This window comes from Scyliorhinus torazame, chromosome 14, assembly GCF_047496885.1.
Source record: "Scyliorhinus torazame isolate Kashiwa2021f chromosome 14, sScyTor2.1, whole genome shotgun sequence".
NCBI classification, from domain to species: Eukaryota; Metazoa; Chordata; class Chondrichthyes; order Carcharhiniformes; family Scyliorhinidae; genus Scyliorhinus; species Scyliorhinus torazame.
This window is the reverse complement of record NC_092720.1, coordinates 79,505,805-79,522,860: the sequence shown is the minus strand read 5'-3', so window position 1 is coordinate 79,522,860 and position 17,056 is coordinate 79,505,805. Positions and strand designations below refer to the sequence as shown.

At 46.2% G+C, this 17,056-nt stretch overlaps 1 protein-coding gene and 1 long non-coding RNA gene across 2 annotated transcripts in view; one reads left to right on the top strand and one right to left on the bottom strand.

Annotated features, from left to right (window-relative positions):
• LOC140389835 (uncharacterized) overlaps nucleotides 1-16,581 on the bottom strand; it is a 33,206-nt gene extending 16,625 nt beyond the window's left edge. Inside the window, exons 1-2 of the long non-coding RNA XR_011934490.1 lie at nucleotides 16,297-16,581; nucleotides 15,943-16,028 (exon numbers count right to left, since the gene is read on the bottom strand). This is a non-coding gene — a long non-coding RNA (uncharacterized lncRNA). The remainder of the gene's footprint in view (nucleotides 1-15,942; nucleotides 16,029-16,296) is intronic.
• Nucleotides 15,823-17,056, top strand: part of plch1 (phospholipase C, eta 1) — a 251,627-nt gene continuing 250,393 nt past the window's right edge. The window contains exon 1 of the mRNA XM_072474403.1: nucleotides 15,823-15,998. The gene's annotated coding sequence lies outside the window, so the exon portion shown is untranslated. The remainder of the gene's footprint in view (nucleotides 15,999-17,056) is intronic.

Below are 17,056 nucleotides of genomic sequence, written 5' to 3'. Positions count from 1 at the left end.
TCATGCAAAGCGGCTCATGACTCCCGTGCAGCTGATCTCCTTGCTCTGGCTCCAGATGACAACGTCCGCATCCATCTTCCAGATGGTGGCTGGTCTGCAACTGCTGTGGTCCTTCAGCAGGTGGCCCCCCGCTCGTTCCTGGTTCGTCTACCGGATGGCTCCATTCTACGCCGCAATCGACGCGCCCTTCATCTCGTTCCACGCTCACTACGTGATCATCCACTGTCGCCTCACCCTCCTGCTGACCCTGCCATGGACTATGCAGAGATCCCGGTCACTCTGCATCCTCCTCACTCTGACGCAGTCCAGCCCGCTCCTCAGCCGGCGGCTCCCGACCCACCCTTGAGGCGGTCAACCAGAATTCGTCGCCCACCTCAGAGACTTAATTTGTGAACTTTGTGGACTTATAGACTTTCTGATTTGTTCTGTTCTTCCGTTTGAACGTTTACAAGGTTTGTATATAGTGTTCATCTCGTTATTCTTGTTGCATACTTTTTTTCTGCACCAGGCACCTTCCCATGTAAATAGCTTAGTTCTCATGTACATAGTCCTGTAAATATGTCTTTCGCACACACGTAGTCAGGGACATTCTGACCATACACTATTTATTGCCATACATGTACATTCTTTTATAAAAGGGGGGATGTCATAATACACACCAGTATATCATGGTGCAGACACACAATGATGGACACACAGTGGGACCAATGAACACACACAACACCGCAGCCAATCACCAGTTCGAGCACTATAAAAACAGGGGGCATCAGAGTTCCCGCTCATTCGAGTTGCAGCTAGCTAGTAGGATAGAGCTCACAGCCTGCAGCACAAATATTCACCATGTGCTGAGTGCATCGACTGGTTAGGACAAGGCAAAGATCTTTAGTTAAAGCTAGTATCGTGTTAACGCACAGTGAGAGTATGTTAAACAGTTAATGATTCAATAAAATAGTGTTGCACTATTTCAAGTGTTGGTGACCTGTATGTGTTCCACGGATCCAGAGCACCCAACACAACAGCCAGTAGCACGGTTCAATTCCCGTACCAGCCTCCCCGAACAGGCGCCAGAATATGGCGACTAGGGGCTTTTCACAGTAACTTCATTTGAAGCCTACTTGTGACAATAAGCGATTTTCATTTAATTTAATTGCTCCTCAGAATGAGCCCATCAATCAATCGTAATAGTGTGCCTTTTCCATTTTTTTAATGAAGTTTGCGGATCCCAACTGAGAATGGTACAAATTTTTCCAAACCTGCTTAATTGAACGAAGCATACCAAGAAGATATTCTAGTAAGATCTTTTTTGTCTGTAAATCCTGGTTGTTTCCCTCCACACCACCCAATTCAGCTGTGGAATTCTGGCCCTTCGTGTCTTCTCATCTCTGCAGCACCTCATAACCTGACTTTTGTGGCCCTTTTCTTAGCCTCTTCCAAACTGACATATGTAAGGAAAATGGGTGCAAACTAGAAATTACATATTGCTATATTTTACAATTTATGTTAAAAGTGACCTTTTAAAATGAATTAAAGGTGATTCCACTTGCATTCCCATGAAAAGGAAATAGACACAGAGCAGCCATTCAGCCCCTCCAGACTGTTCACCCATGCAGTTATATCACAACGGATATGTATTCCAACTCTTTTTATCTGCAATGGTGGGTGAGAGTTCCAGATTTTCACCATCCCTCAGCTGGAATTTTATAATCCCCAAGGGCAGGATGGTAGGTTGGGGACGCAGTGTAAGAACTTAGGGTTTTGGGGGATAAAACCCTTCTACTTAAAAACTATATGGTCCAAATCTTAATTTCTACCACGAGGGTCCTCAGTTGTGCTTGGCCTAACAAGGTAACAGATATTTATGCATCAAGCAGACTTTATTAAGCAAGGTTTTACATATACTTAACATAAAGCGACGAAGACAAATCAAAAGTTCCTTATCCCTCAAGTTCCTAGGAGTTCTTGAACATTGCCAGCACAGGCAATGTCTTTCTCTTCTCTGTCTTTGAAGTGATGTTCAACTGGTCCAGAAGAGTCATTCTCCAGAAGCCATGGCACTGTGCCAATAAAGATGTTGATTTTCCAACGTTTATCCTTCAGTCTCATTATTCCTCCTCCCTTATTTGGAATGAGTCCGAATTCACCTCTTCCATCTATAGGGTGCAAGTCACCTCATGTCAACCACCTCTGCAACTAGAACCATACAGACCAAAGGCAAATGGTCATTCCTTGTTTCCTTGGCCCTCAAAGTTGACATTTCATTGCAAACTAATAACATATTTCTTCTACATACAATAGTTACAAGCAAAGTCCCTTGTCAATGTATTTTAACCCATTCCCACAAGTACTAAAACCATTGATGGGTTGGGTACTCTGCTACACAGACGAACCAAAACCGGTTGTGAATGGTACAACTCAGTTTTATTGCTAACATTTATTTACAGTGGTAAACTGGTTACTGAGGTTCGATCATAACCCTAGAATCTGTGGACCTATTCCTAATACTATCTTGTAGTGGCACTCAGCACATTGTGGATGTCTGAGTGGCTTGTTATGAGCTCTGTGCCCTGAGCTGTCTCCTCCTGGAATGCCCAGGAAGTGTCATGTTCCCTGTTTTGTACTGTGTATGCTCTTGCCTGTGATTGGCTGTGGTGTTGTGTGTGTGTTGATTGGTCCGTTGATCTGTCCATCAGTATGTATCTGCTATGATGTTTACCTGAATATCATGACATCCCCCCCTTTTGTACAAGAACATGTGCCTATGTGGTTATAAATAGAGATGTGTACTGAGTGCAGCTGAATGTGTGTGTGTGCAATATCTACAGCATGTACATGGGGCTAAACTATATACAAGGGGCGATGTCAGTTGCGACATAACAACGAGTTTGTACCATAAACAAAGAACGGGGAAATGTTGAACGACAAAAACAAACTCCTGTAACGACAAAGAAGAACAGAAACATATTAACGCAGTGGCATTATGAGTTCAATGTACAAACAGGCTCATAAGTCCAGTCTAGTAGGTGGGCGACGAATTCGGGTTGACCGTTAGGGTGGCACACCATTCATCACCCGGATTGACAGTGTTCACTTGCAACGGCTGGTGGGTCCTGGCTGGAGACATCCGGTTCCCATCAATGACCGCAACACGGAAGGCGTCCCGGTCGTCTTTGTCACTGGTCTGGATATCGTCTGGGCAAGACTCGTAGTAAGGAGGCTGAATGGTCCGTACGTCCCTGCGAGGTTTCGGAATTGGGGAACATTGGCAGGTTGAGCTGCGTGACAGCAGGCAGCGTAGTGGCCCATCTTGCCACAGCGGTGGCATTGTCGGTTTCTTGCGGGACATTGCCGCTTTAAATGTGTGGCTCCGCAGTTGCCGCAAGTCGTGACGTCATGCCGTTCGTTGCGCCACCGCGCATGTGCAGTCCGGTCTTGCGTCGAGCGCCTGCACATCACGTCCCTCTGTGTCAACGTCGTTTTTGGTGCGCACAAACGCGGGAGGCCTCGAAAAGCGCGCAAAATGGCTGCCCTCGTCCGGGCCACGGGCCGGGAGGAACTCGATCGCCTGGACCCGTTCGGCCTCGTAGGACGCCTGCCTCGCCGATCCGGCCACGTAGGACCCCTGCCCCGCAGATTCGGCCGCCTGAAATTGGGAGTAGCGGCTAGTCGCGTTTTCATGCAGGACACAGGCTTCGATTGCGGAGGCTAGGGTGAGGCCTTTTATTTTTAAGAGCTGCTGGCGTAGGGTGCCCGAGGTGACCCCAAAAACGATCTGGTCCCGAATCGTGGAATCGGAGGTGGTGTCGTAACCGCAGGACTGCGCGAGGATACGGAGATGCGTAAGGAAGGATTGAAAGGGCTCATCCTTACCCTGCAGGCGCTGCTGGAAGAGATACCTCTCGAAACTCTCGTTGACCTCGACGTTGAAGTGTTGGCCGAGTTTGAGAAGGACCGTCTTGTACTTGGTCTTGTCCTCACCTTCCGCGAACACCAGGGAGTTGTAGACATGGATGGCGTGTTGACCTGCCGTGGAGAGAAGGATGGCGATCTTTCTGGTGTCCGAAGCGCTCTCCTTTTCGTTGGCTTCCAGGAAGAGCTGGAAGCGCTGTTTGAACAGCTTCCAATTAACGCCAAGGTTTCCAGCGACTTGTAGCGGCTGCGGTGTGCTGACGGTGTCCATGGCGCAGGATGGCAGATTCCGGAGGATCCGTAGGTAGGTCTCACAGTTACTCCTGGTACTATGATGTGTTGGGTAATCTGCTACACAGACGAACCAACACGTTTGCGAATGGTACAACTCAGTTTTATTGCTAACATTTATTTACAGTGGTAAACAGGTTACTGAGGTTCGATCATAACCCTAGAATCTGTGGACCTATTCCTAATACGATCTTGTAGTGGCATTCAGCACATGGTGGATGTCTGAGTGGCTTGCTATGAGCTCTGTGTCCTGAGCGGTCTCCTGCTGGAATGCCCAGGAAGTGTTGTGTTCCCTGTTTTGTACTGTGTATGCTCTTGCCTGTGATTGGCTGTGGTGTTGTGTGTGTGTTGATTGGTCCATTGATCTGTCCATCAGTATGTATGTGCTATGATGTTTACCTGAATATCATGACAACCATTATGAATAAATGGTAAAAATACTTCCTTTTGGAATATGAAAAAGTAGTCTGTGCAGAGTCTGCATGTTCTCCCCGTGTCTGCGTGGGTTTCCTCCGGGTGCTCTGGTTTCCTCCCACAGTCCAAAGACGTGCAGGTTAGGTGGATTGGCCATGCTAAATTGCCCTTAGTGTCCAAAAAGGTTAGGAGAGGTTATTGGGGTATGGGGATAGGGTGGAAGTGAGGGCTTGAGTGGTTCGGTGCAGACTCGATGGGCCGAATGGCCTCCTTCTGCACTGTATGTTCTATGTTCTGGTACAGATCAATTAAAGCAATGCATTGTTTGTTTAAACACAATATATCATTCTAAGAACAAACTACTTTTCGCCATTTCTTCAAATACAGCTGAGGGGCTGGTTTAGCACAGGGCTAAAGAGCTGGCTTTTAAAGCAGGCCAAGGCAGGCCAGCAGCAAGGTTCAATTCCCGTACCAGCCTCCCCGAACAGGCGCCGGAATGTGGCGACTAGGGGCTTTTCACAGTACCTTCATTTGAAGCCTACTTGTGACAATAAGCGATTTTCATTTTCAATATGACTCTTCAGCAACTTAAGTCATAAAACAATTAAATGTTCTTTCTCTCAACCAACAGCTGCCTTGACTGTCCATTGTCCAACAGAAGTTCTTCAGACTAAATCATTAAACAAGCAATTAAGGAATAAAATACATAGATGTTACAGACCAACAACATACCCTAAAAATTAGTATAATTATCAAAATCTTACAAGGGGGCATAAAATTGAGCAACATGACATGGGGCACTGTACCTTCCACCTGGCTATTCCCATAGCAATTTTATCAGAGGCAGGGGAAGTGTTGGTTGGCCTGCTCACCCACAGCCAATTGCAGCCCTTAAGTCAGGAGCTCCTCCCACTGCTGTTATTTAATTTAGAGCAGAGGAGGCTGGCGGTAAGTGTCCAGCCTGCCAAGTGAAACCTCGCAGACTGGTGGCTGGGGAAATTGAGGGTGTCTTGCTTTTGGGCAAAAAGGTATTCCACCCCATGTTTCCCTTCCCCTTCCTTGTTCACCCAGGCTCCCCTTTCCCCTCACAGTGTCTGCCAGTATGGCCCCAGTCTGGCCCTGATTTACTCTCACCCGCCGCTCCCGGTGGCACCGCTGGGACAAGAGAGCTGCTGACTGTGTGATTGGCTGGCAGCTCACAGGAGGGCCTTCTTCCCAGATGGGAGTGAGAGACCCGGCTCAAGCCAATTAATGGCCGAATAATCGTTAAATGGCTGCAAACCACCCAAGAGGGGATGGGCTCGTTCCTGGATTTATGCCGGGGGTGGGGGATAGGGGGATTGGGGGGGGGTCCCAGCCCTGGGTAAAATCTAACCCTTTGTGCAAATTACTCCTGAATAGCCTAGTTTTAATTTTAAGGTTATACTCCTTTGTCCTGCACCACCAGAAGAAATAGCTTCTCTCTACCGTACCAAAGTCTTTACTCATCAAAGACATTTCAATTAGTTCACCCCTGAACTGTTGATATTCGAAGAAATACAACCTTTGTCTCCGCAACCTGTCCTCCATAAGAATCCTATGGCATTTTGTCAAAAGCTGGAGGTATGATTTCCAGTAATTAATGCTGTAATCGAGACATGGTCTACCAGAGCTTCATACAACTGTAAAAAGGTTAAGTCGCCATAGTCCCAGATGACCACAGGCTGCTTTCCTCTTTGAGGGGGAGAGCTGGCTGATGATGATTTAACCTGAGGATCACCACACCTCAAGCAAGATAAAGAAAGTGGGCCATAAGACAAAGGAGCAGAATTAGGCCACTCGGCCCATCGAGTTTGTTCCGCCATTCAATCATGGCTGATATTTTCTCATCCCCATTCTCCTGCCTTCTCCCCATAACCCCTGATCACCTTATTAATCAAGAACCTATCTATCTCTGTCGTAAAGACACTCAGTGATTTGGCCTCCACAGCCTTCTGCGGCAGAGAATTCCACAGATTCACCACCCACTGGCTGAAGAAATTCCTCCTCATCTCTGTTTAGAAGGATAGTCCCTTTAGTCAGAGATGGTGTCCTCTGGTTCTAGTTTGTCCTACAAGCGGAAACATCCTCTCCATTGTAGCCACCTAAAATGGCTGATTCCAGATTAATTTGGCCAAAACCCGATATAAAATGGCTAACCGAAAAGGCTGATGGGAAAAGCACCCAACAGGGCACAAACGGACAGCTGCAGACAGAATAGCGTATTCGGCTCTGGGGAAGTCGGCCCAGATCGATACCTGCGACCATTAGCAGCACATCAACCCAGACATCTGCAGTCTAATCGGCTATCCCCGGGAACAATTGCAACATATTAGCAATTGAATGCCGGGCCAGACCTCTCGGCGCCAGCAGTGGCTGAGACAAAGACAGGTGAACGACCACCCCCCAATCAAGGAATCACCCCATTATTGGAGCATATCGAACCCAGTGATTGGGAACAAGTCCAATCACTTGGGACTCAGGGTCAAGGTCCGCCCCGAAAGGCGGGAAGCCGCTGGGCCCTATAAAAATAGGGGCCAAGTTCAGATTGACCCTTCTCTCCCTTCTTCTCCTGCTCGCAACCTTCGCAAGAACCATCGACCAGCAACCATAAGTTTGACTCCAGCGATCGCTACCCGATAGAGACTCCTAGCCATCGACCTGTATCAGCCTTCTGAATCCCGCAGGCCAGACCCAATTCGATAAGCCATTCGTTTCCCTGACCTGGTGGGCCATTCCCAAAAGTTAAGTATTGGCCAGTAGTGGTAGGTAGTGAAAAAGAAAGTAGGATTATTGTGTAAGTATTTATTGCTGTACATAATAAATGACCATTGATTTTAATCTTACTAAGCGGTGTGCTGTCTTATTAATCATAACTAGAGCTTGAACCACGTGGCGGTATCAGAAAGATACCTGGCGACTCGTGAGCAAAGGTGACATAATTAGAGCTAACAAAACTCAGGCTAGTAAGAGCAACACCATGTCCACTCTATCCAGGCCTCGCAGTATCTTGTACATTTCAATAAGATCCCCCCTCATCCTTCTAAACTCCAACGAGTACAGACCCAGAAACCTCAACCATTCCTCATACGACAAGTTCTTCATTCCAGGGATCATTCTCGTGAACCTCCTCTGGACCCTTTCCAAAGCCAGCACATCCTTCCTGAGATATGGGGCCCAAAGCTGCTCACAATACTCCAAATGGGGTCTGACCAAAGCCTTATACTGTCTCAGAAGTACATCCCTGGTCTTGTATTCTAGCCCTCTTTACATGAATGCTAACATTGCATTTGCCTTCTTAACTGCCGACTGAACCTGCACGTTAACCTGAAGAGAATCATAAACAAGGGCTCTCAAGTCCCTTTGTGCTTCTGATTTCTGAAGCAATTCCCCATTTAGAAAATAGTCTATGTCTAAATTCCTCCTTCCAAAGTGCATAACCTCACACATTTCCACATTGTATTTCATTTGCCACTTCATTGCCCACTCTCCTAGCTTGTCCAAATCCTTCTGCAGCCCCCTTGCTTCCTCAATACTACCTTCTCCTCCACATATCTTTGTATCATCTGCAATCTTAGCAACAGTGCCTTTAGTTCCTTCCTCCAGATCATTAATGTATATTGTGAAAATTTGTGGTCCCAGCACAGACCCCTGAGGCACACCACTAGTCACCGGCTGCCATCCTGAAAAAGACCCCTTTATTCCCACTCTCTGCCTTCAGCGTCAGCCAATCCTCTATCCATGCCAGGATCTTACCCTTAACACCATCGGCTCTTAACTTATTTAATAGTCTCCTATGCGGCACCTTGTCAAAGGCCTTCTGGAAATCTAAATAAATCCCGTCCACTGGTTCTCCTTTGTCTAACTTCCTTGTTACGTCCTCAAAGAACTCTAACAAATTTGTCAGACATGACCCCCCTTTGACAAAGCCACGCTGACTCAGTCCTATTTTACCATTTCCAAGTACTTCGCGATCTCATCTTTAATAACAGACTCTAAAATCTTACCAATGACTGAAGTCAGGCTAACCGGCCTATAATTTCCCATCTTCTGCATCCCTCCCTTCTTAAACAGCGGTGTTACATTAGCAACTTTCCAGTCCTCTGGGACCCTTCCTGCCTCCCGTGATTCCTGAAAGATCACCAGCAATGTCTCCACAATTTCCTCAGATATCTCTTTTAGGACCCTGTGCTGTAGGCCATCCGGTCCAGGTGACTTATCCACCTTCAGACTTTTCAGTTTCCCAAGAACCTTCTCCTTAGTGATGGCCACTGCACTCACCTCTGCCCCCTGGTTCTCCTGGAGCTCTGGTATCCCATTGGTGTCTTCCACTGTGAAGACTGATGCAAAGTAACAATTCAGTTTGTCTGCCATTTCTTTGTTTCCTATTATTACTTGTCCAGCCACGTTTTCCAGTGGTCCAATGTCTATTTTTGCCTCTCTCTTACCTTTTATATATTGAAAGAAACTCTTCCTATCTTCTTTTATATTACTAGCTAACTTGCACACATATTTCATCTTCTCTCCCCTTATTGCTTTTTTAGTTGTCCTCTGCCCGCTTTTAAATGATTCCCAATCCTTTGGCTTCCCACTAATCTTTGCCACTTTGTATGCTTTTTCTTTTGCTTTTATGCTGCCTTTATGAATAACCTCAGCTGGGACAAGAATTGATCCCACCCTGTTGGCCTCGTCTTGGATCATAAGACCATAAGACTTAGGAGCAGAATTAGGCCACTTGGCCCATCGAGTCTGCTCCGCCATTCAATCATGGTTGATATTTTTCTCATCCCCATTCTACAGCCTTCTCCCCATAACCCCTGATCCGCTTATTGATCAAAAACCTATCTATCTCTGTCTTAAAGACACTCAGTGATTTGGCCTCCACAGGCCTCCGTGGCAAAGTGTTCCACAGATTCACCACCCTCTGGCTGAAGAAATTCCTCCTCATCTCTGTTTTAAAGGATCGTCCCTTTAGTCTGAGATGGTGTCCTCTGGTTTTAGTTTTTCCTACAAGTGGAAACATCCTCTCCACGTCCACTCTATCCAGGCCACGCAGTATCCTGTAAGTTTCAATAAGATCCTCCTCATCCTTCTAAACTCCAACAAGTACAGACCCAGAGTCCTCAACCATTCCTCATACGAGAAGCTCTTCATTCCAGGCATCATTCTTGTGAACCTCCTCTGGATGTTTCCAAGGCCAGCACATCCTTTGTTTGATATGGGGCCCAAAACTGCTCACAATACTCCAAATGGGGTCTGACCAGAGCCTTATATAGCCTCAGAAGTACATCCTTAGTCTCGTATTCTAGCCCTCTCGACATGAATGCTAACATTGCATTTACCTGCCTAACTGCCGACTGAACCTGCACGTTAACTTTAAGAGAATGGTGAACAAGGACTCCCAAGTCCTTTTGTGCTTCTGATTTCCTAAGCACTTCCCATTTAGAAAATAGTCTATGCCTCCATTTCTCCTTCCGAAGTGCATAACCTCATACTTTTCCACATTGTATTCCATCTGCCACTTCTTTGCCCACTCTCCTAGCTTGTCCAAGTCCTTCTGCAGCCCGCCTGCTTCCTCAATACTACCTACCCCTCTACAGATCTTTGTATCGTCTGCAAACTTAGCAACAGTGCCTTCAGTTCCTTCCTCCAGATCATTAATGTATATTGTGAAAGGTTGTGGTCACAGCACCGACCCCTGAGGTACACCACTAGTCACCAGCTGCCACCCTGAAAAAGACCCCTTTATCCCCACTCTCTGCCTTCTGCCAGTCAGCCAATCCTCAATCCATGTCAGGATCTTACCTTTAACACCATGGGCTCTTAACTTATTTAACAGTCTCCGTGCGGCACCTTGTCAAAGGCCTTCTGGAGGTCTAAATAAATCACATCCACTGGTTCTCCTTTGTCTAACTTTCTTGTTACTTCCTCAAAGAACTCTAACAGATTTGTCAGACATGACCTCCCCTTGATGAAGCCGTGCTGACTCAGTCCTATTTTATCATGCACTTCCAAGTATTCCGCAATCTCATCTTTAATAATGGCCTCTAAAATCTTACCAATGACCAAAGTCAGGCTAACCGGCCTATAATTTCCCGTCTTCCGCCTCCCTCCCTTCTTAAACGGGGGTATTACATTAGCCACTTTCCAACCCTCTGGGACCCTTCCTGCCTCCAGTGATTCCTGTGGAAAATCATGAAGCAGCTGTCCAACCAACTGAGCTAAACAAGCATACCTTCCACCCTAAGTAATGCCAATCCTCATTCTGAGTTCTGGCATTAGTTCTCAGCTTTTCATAGTACTATGTAGTAGGTCTGCAAGGTAAGCTATTGGGTCCACTGCACAGTTTCTGATTCGTCATTAAACTCAAAACACATGGGCAGCGCGGTAGCACAGTGGTTAGTACTGTTGCTTTACAGCGCCAGGGTCCCAGGTTCGATTCCTGGCTTGGGTCACTGTCTGTGCGGAGTCTGCACGTTCTCCCTGAGTCTGCGTGGCTTTCCTACGGATGCTCTGGTTTCCTCCCTCAAGTCCCGAAAGACGTGCTGTTAGGTAATTTGGACATTTTGAATTCTCCCTCCTTGTACCTGAACAGGCACCAGAATGTGGCGACTAGGGGCTTTTCACAGGAACTTCATTGCAGTGTTAATGTAAGCCTACTTGTGACAATAAAGATTATTATTATTGAATCAATTTTCCAGGAACCTGTAGTCTTATTATGGTGGCAAATCACAGCATGTGCCATATATTGCACTTATCTGGTAAATTCCAGATCAATGGGCAGAGTTATGTTCATAATCCTAGGTATGTTACTCAAAGATTACCATGACATCAAGACTAGTTATAGTATAGGGAGGGAGTGATTGCACTGGAGGGGTACAGAGATAATTCACCAGGATGTTGCCTGGGATGGAACATTTACATTATGAAGAGAGGTTGGATAGGTTTGGGTTGTTTTAGCTGGAGCAGAGAAGATTGAGGGGTGACCTGATCGAGTTGTACAAGATTACGAGGGGTTTGGACAGGTTGGATAGGGAGCAGCTGTTCCCCTTAGTTGAAGGGTCAGTTATGCGAGGACACAAGTTCAAGGTGAGAGGCAGGAGGTTGAGGGGGGATTTGAGGAAAAGCTGTTTTACCCAGAGGGTGGTAACAGTCTGGAGCACACTGCCTGGGAGGGTGTAGAGGCGGGTTGCCTCGCATCCTGTAAAACGTACCTGGATGATAACTTGGCATGTCATAACATTCAAGGCTATGGGCCAAGTGCTGGAAAATGGGATTAGGTAGGCACGTCAGGTGTTTATCATATATCGGTGCAGACGCAATGGGCCGAAGGGCCTCTCCTGTACTGTATTATTCTGGTTAAAGTATTGTCAAAAACATAGGACAACAAGAAGCATCAAGAGAATGGTGTAAAATGCATGAACCAAGAATTTGGAGAGCTTGAAAGAGGCCAAAATACAACAGAAGAATTTTTTAAAAACTGTTTCCATACTCCAAGTGATAGAATTTGAATTCACATCAGCAAAGGGAGGCACTAACTGAGGGTCGGATTCTCCCTGACGTGATGGGAGGGAAGCTGCAAGGTAATTCAGCACAGGCTACTTTTATTTCCCAGCAACCAATGAAAGCGCCAGATGACCATTTTGAACAGGAAGGTTTGGGTAACAAAACATTAAACAAAATATTGCTTATTTCAGAAAATATATTTTTAAGAAGGTTAAGCTCAAAGTGAACTGAACCATACCTCCATGTGGTAATTTAGAATATATTTTTAGTATCTAATTATCAGCAGTGAAGAGGTGATTGCAGAACAAATAACCTCAGAAGAAGCTTTGGTTTCAACTATTATTTTGTGTTAAATAGATAATGTTCCAGGTTTTCTACTCTTAAGAACTCTGGAGTGGATACAAAAATCAAAAGACCACATTGTTGTGCTAATAGGCATGACGAAAGCTGCATTTGTTTGTTCCTATTGGTGGAAACATTTGAAATGGAAGGTGGATTTGTTTGCTCCTATTGGTGGAAACATTTGAAATGGAAGGTGGATTTGTTTGCTCTTATTGGTGGAAACATTTGAAATGGAATGAAAGCAGATGAGTGAATGGAGAAGACTTTAAACTATCCAACCATGAACAATTAGAACCCAGAGTGGTGAGACTGAAATCATGGCATTCATTCAGAAGGTTTAACAGTGATAAGCCAAAGAAAACTGAACGAGGTGGAACAAAGCCACTTTCTCTTTCGGGCCTTGTGTCATGTTGAACAAAACTTGAATGTGTGCGCTATAACAAAAAGAGTTTTTCGTTCAGTTGGTGACTCATAGGGTGAAGTTTTTACCTTCTAACTGTATGAAACCTGGAGCAGCATGGTGGTTAGCGCTACTACCTCATGGCACCAAGGACCCAGATTCGATCCTGGCCCTGGGTCACTGTCCGTGTGGCGTTTTCAGATTCTCCATGTCTGCGTGGGTCTCATCCCCACAACCCAAAAAGATGTGCAGGGAGGTGAATTGCTGAATTGCCCCTTAATTGGAAAAAAATAATTGGGTACTAAATATCTTCAATGAAATGTGTGATACCAGGTATAATTCTCAGAATGATTTTTAATATAATGACCGAGAGAGTAGTACCTATGATAATCTGATACTAGATAATGAAGTAATAAAGTCCAAGTCTTTCATTCCTTTTCTGGTGGATTTCCTATCTCAACTTAACAATCAAAGAAAGAGAGAGAGAGAGAAAATGTTCGCTTGCATTTTCCTGCACGAAGACAAAATGAACCTTTACAAGTCTCATGCGTATTTATACTAAAGTTCTCTTCTAATTATTAGGTCTTTTTGTTTGTTTTGGAACGGGAACTTCTCTGCACCCCTTCCTATTTTACATTCCACAATTAGAACCACTTTGTAGACTCTTGTGATATAAAGAAACAGAGTGGAAATGGTAGGACTGAACCCCGCATTTGATTTACTCAAAAGGAGAGGCTTAATCAGGTGGCGAATGTATGGGTACCTATTTATGCGGGCCAACAATATCATCAGTTTCTGCAACATGGGCCTAGATTTCCCAATTGACATTTCTCTTAACACTAACTACTAACCTGGTTTAAAAACTAGGTTAATATCAAACTGATTATCTAGGCCCACAGATCCAGGTGCCCTCTTTTCCCACCTTTCCAGTCTCCTTCTTTCCCCATCCAAACCCATTCCATCTCCCCCTCCTTACATTCTATCCCCCTCCCAGCCTCTCCCCTCCCACCCTTCCACCTCTTCACCAACCCGCCCAATTCCCTCTTCCATCTCCTCTCCCCCTTTCATCCCTTCTCCCCGACATCCTGCTCCCCTCTGCCTTTCTGTTCCCCATCTTCCCTGTCCATTCCCTCCCTCCTCAATTCTCATCTCCATCAACCCTTTCCCACACTCACCTTCCACCTCAATTTCCCACTCACCTCGAACACCCACCCACCTCCATCCCCCCACTAGCCATCTCACCACTCCCCCACCCTCCCAAATCTCCATCATCCCCAAACCCCATCCTGCCACCCCAACCTCACTCCCAGCCAAATCCCTTCACCCCCCCATCCCCATCCTATCATATCGCCCCATATCCCCAACCCCACCTCCCCATGCCAATCCGTTACACCCTCTCCAAATCCTCCTCACCCCATCTCCCTCACCTCCCTCTATTCTCCTCACCCCATCACCCTCATCTCACCCACTCCCATATCCCAATTCCATCACCCACTTCCCTCAAACCAATCCCCCACCCACCTGCCATACTCAATTCCCTTCTGTCCCTCATCACCCCACACTGCACCATCCATCCTGTCCCCCAATCACCCCATTACCCCACACCATCCCCTCCAAATCCCCCACCCGCCTCATCACCTCACCACCATCCACCTTCAACTGCCCTATCCACCTCCATTCCGCCACCCCCTCCATCCACTCCCAGCCACTTCTATTCTCCCATCCATCTCCATTCCCCCATCCCATCTCCCCAAACACTCCCATTTCCCCCATCCACATCCTGACCCCATCCACCCCCAATTCCCCCATCCATCCCCATTCCCCCACCCACCCACATTCCCCATTCCCACTTCCATACACCCCATTCCCCATCCACACACTCCATTCCCCCGTCCACCCCCATTCCCCCACCTTCCATCCAACCCTATTCTCCCACCTCCCATCCAATCCCATTTCCACATTCCCATCTAACACCATCCCCCCTATCACCCCCATTTACCCACCCTCCATCCATCCGATTCCCCCACTCCCATACCTGATTCCCCCACTCCCCCATATACCCGATTCCCCCCAGCCTCCCCCAATCCCCCCCACTCTCCCACCCGAATCCCCCCCACTCTCCCACCCGAATCCCCCCCACTCCAATCCCCCCCAGTCTCCCACCCCAATCCCCCCCCAGTCTCCCACCCCAATCCCCCCCCAGTCTCCTACCCCAATCTCCCCACTCTACCACCCCAATCCCCCACTCTCCCACCCCTCACCCCAAATCCCCTCAGGACCCCACCCCCAATCCCCCACTCAAAACACCACCCCCAATCCCACACCTGCCAATCTCCCACCCGCCAATCTCCCCAACACCACCCCGTTTCTGCGTGGGTTTCCCTCCGGGTGCTCTGGTTTCCTCCCTCAAGTCCTGAAATACGTGCTGTTAGGTGAATTGGACATTCTGAATTCTCCCTCTGTGTACCCGAACAGGCACCAGAATGTGGCATTAAAGGGGCTTTTCACAGGAACCTCATTGCAGTGTTAATGTAAGCCTACTTGTGACAATAATAGTAGTAAGGGCGTGGAATGCCCTGCCTGCAACAGCAGTGGACTCGCCAACACTAAGGTTTTTCAAATGGTCATTGGATAGATATCTGGACGATAAGGGAATAATGTAGATGGGCTTTAGAGTGGTTTCACAGGTCGGCGCAGCATCGAGGGCCGAAGGGCCTGTACTGCGCTGTAATGTTCTACGTAATAATAAAAATTATTACTACTACTATTATTATTATTATCCCAATCTCCCACTCCCTCATCCCCCCAACTCCATCATCCCCCAATCTCTCCCTCCACTATCCGCCCCACCATCCCCCCCAACCTCTCCCCCACCATGTGCAACACCCATTCCAGTAATTCCAGTCCTTATTTTGTAGCATGCCCGAATACGTGATAATTGTGTGTTTGAATTAGAAAGCAGGTTGTGGCGGCACATTACAATTTCTGCCGTCACTATTAACTTCCACTCGTGTAAACGGTCAATGCTTGGCGTATTTACCCTCATTTTAACTTTAAATGTTTACCTGGAAGAAAACAGGGAACTCTCACACACGTATGTTCTTTCCAGCTGAAGAGTGAGGTATGTTTTTCTTTGTAAACAGTTAAGAGTCTTGAAAAACAATAAGAAAATAACAGCGTTCAGTTTCATTTTAAATCAGACATATTCAGTGATAGTTTCTTTACCTTTAGCCTTGTGTATGTAATTGAAACAAAGGAGTGGGGAATTGAATGATTCAGATGTTACGAATGTCTGACTGACCAGCACGCTTGCACTGTTAACACTACACAACTGCTTTGTACAAAACATCCTTAAAATCAGGGCCGAGTAAGAATACAGTTTTCAAATAAATTAATCAATATGTAGGTTTAAAACTTACTTTTGTACCACCGTTGATTTGAGCATAACTTGTCAACTTAAATAATATCAGCTAAAGGTAGAAAGTGCTGAAATATTGATTGCCGTTTGCATTATAACTAATTTATTACATTGCATTCAAAGTTAGAAAAGATGTCCAGTGGCGTTGTTTGTCTTTTTGTTTAGAATAGCATTGTAACGATTCTAACGCTAATGGTCGATTGGATGAGTGGATTGTACTTGTTAACGTTTTAAAGAGCGATGTGGTTGCTGAAAACACAGAAGTAGATGCCTAAGGCAGTAGAGGTTTCCACGCAAACAAGAAAGGAATAAATCTAAGCCCCCTTACGGCAATAATTTATGTCAGGGTCATGTGATTGAAGTCTGCAACAAAGAGCTGATGATTGTTATCCATAGATCTCTGTCGTGGTACGTGAAATGTAAGTGCAGGTTTCAAAATTCATGTCTGGATTACTGACTAGTGCTTTCCCAGTAAACTTTATTTATATCCCTAACCCTGGAAGAAATCAACTTTCCACTGAATTTAACAAGGTGAAGTATATAACTGAGAGGGGAAGTTTAATTGTTGATATGTAAATTGATTGTTGACATCTTTTAGACTTGCTCCATAGTTATGGAAACTTTGCTGTTTGTGGTCGAGGAAAGTTACGGTTTGTTTCTAAATCTGTGCCAAGATCTGGTTAGATTTAAATGGATGTCCTCAAATTTGAGCAGTGACTTTAGTTACAGTTTGGCATACAAACTACACCTTTGTATGCTTT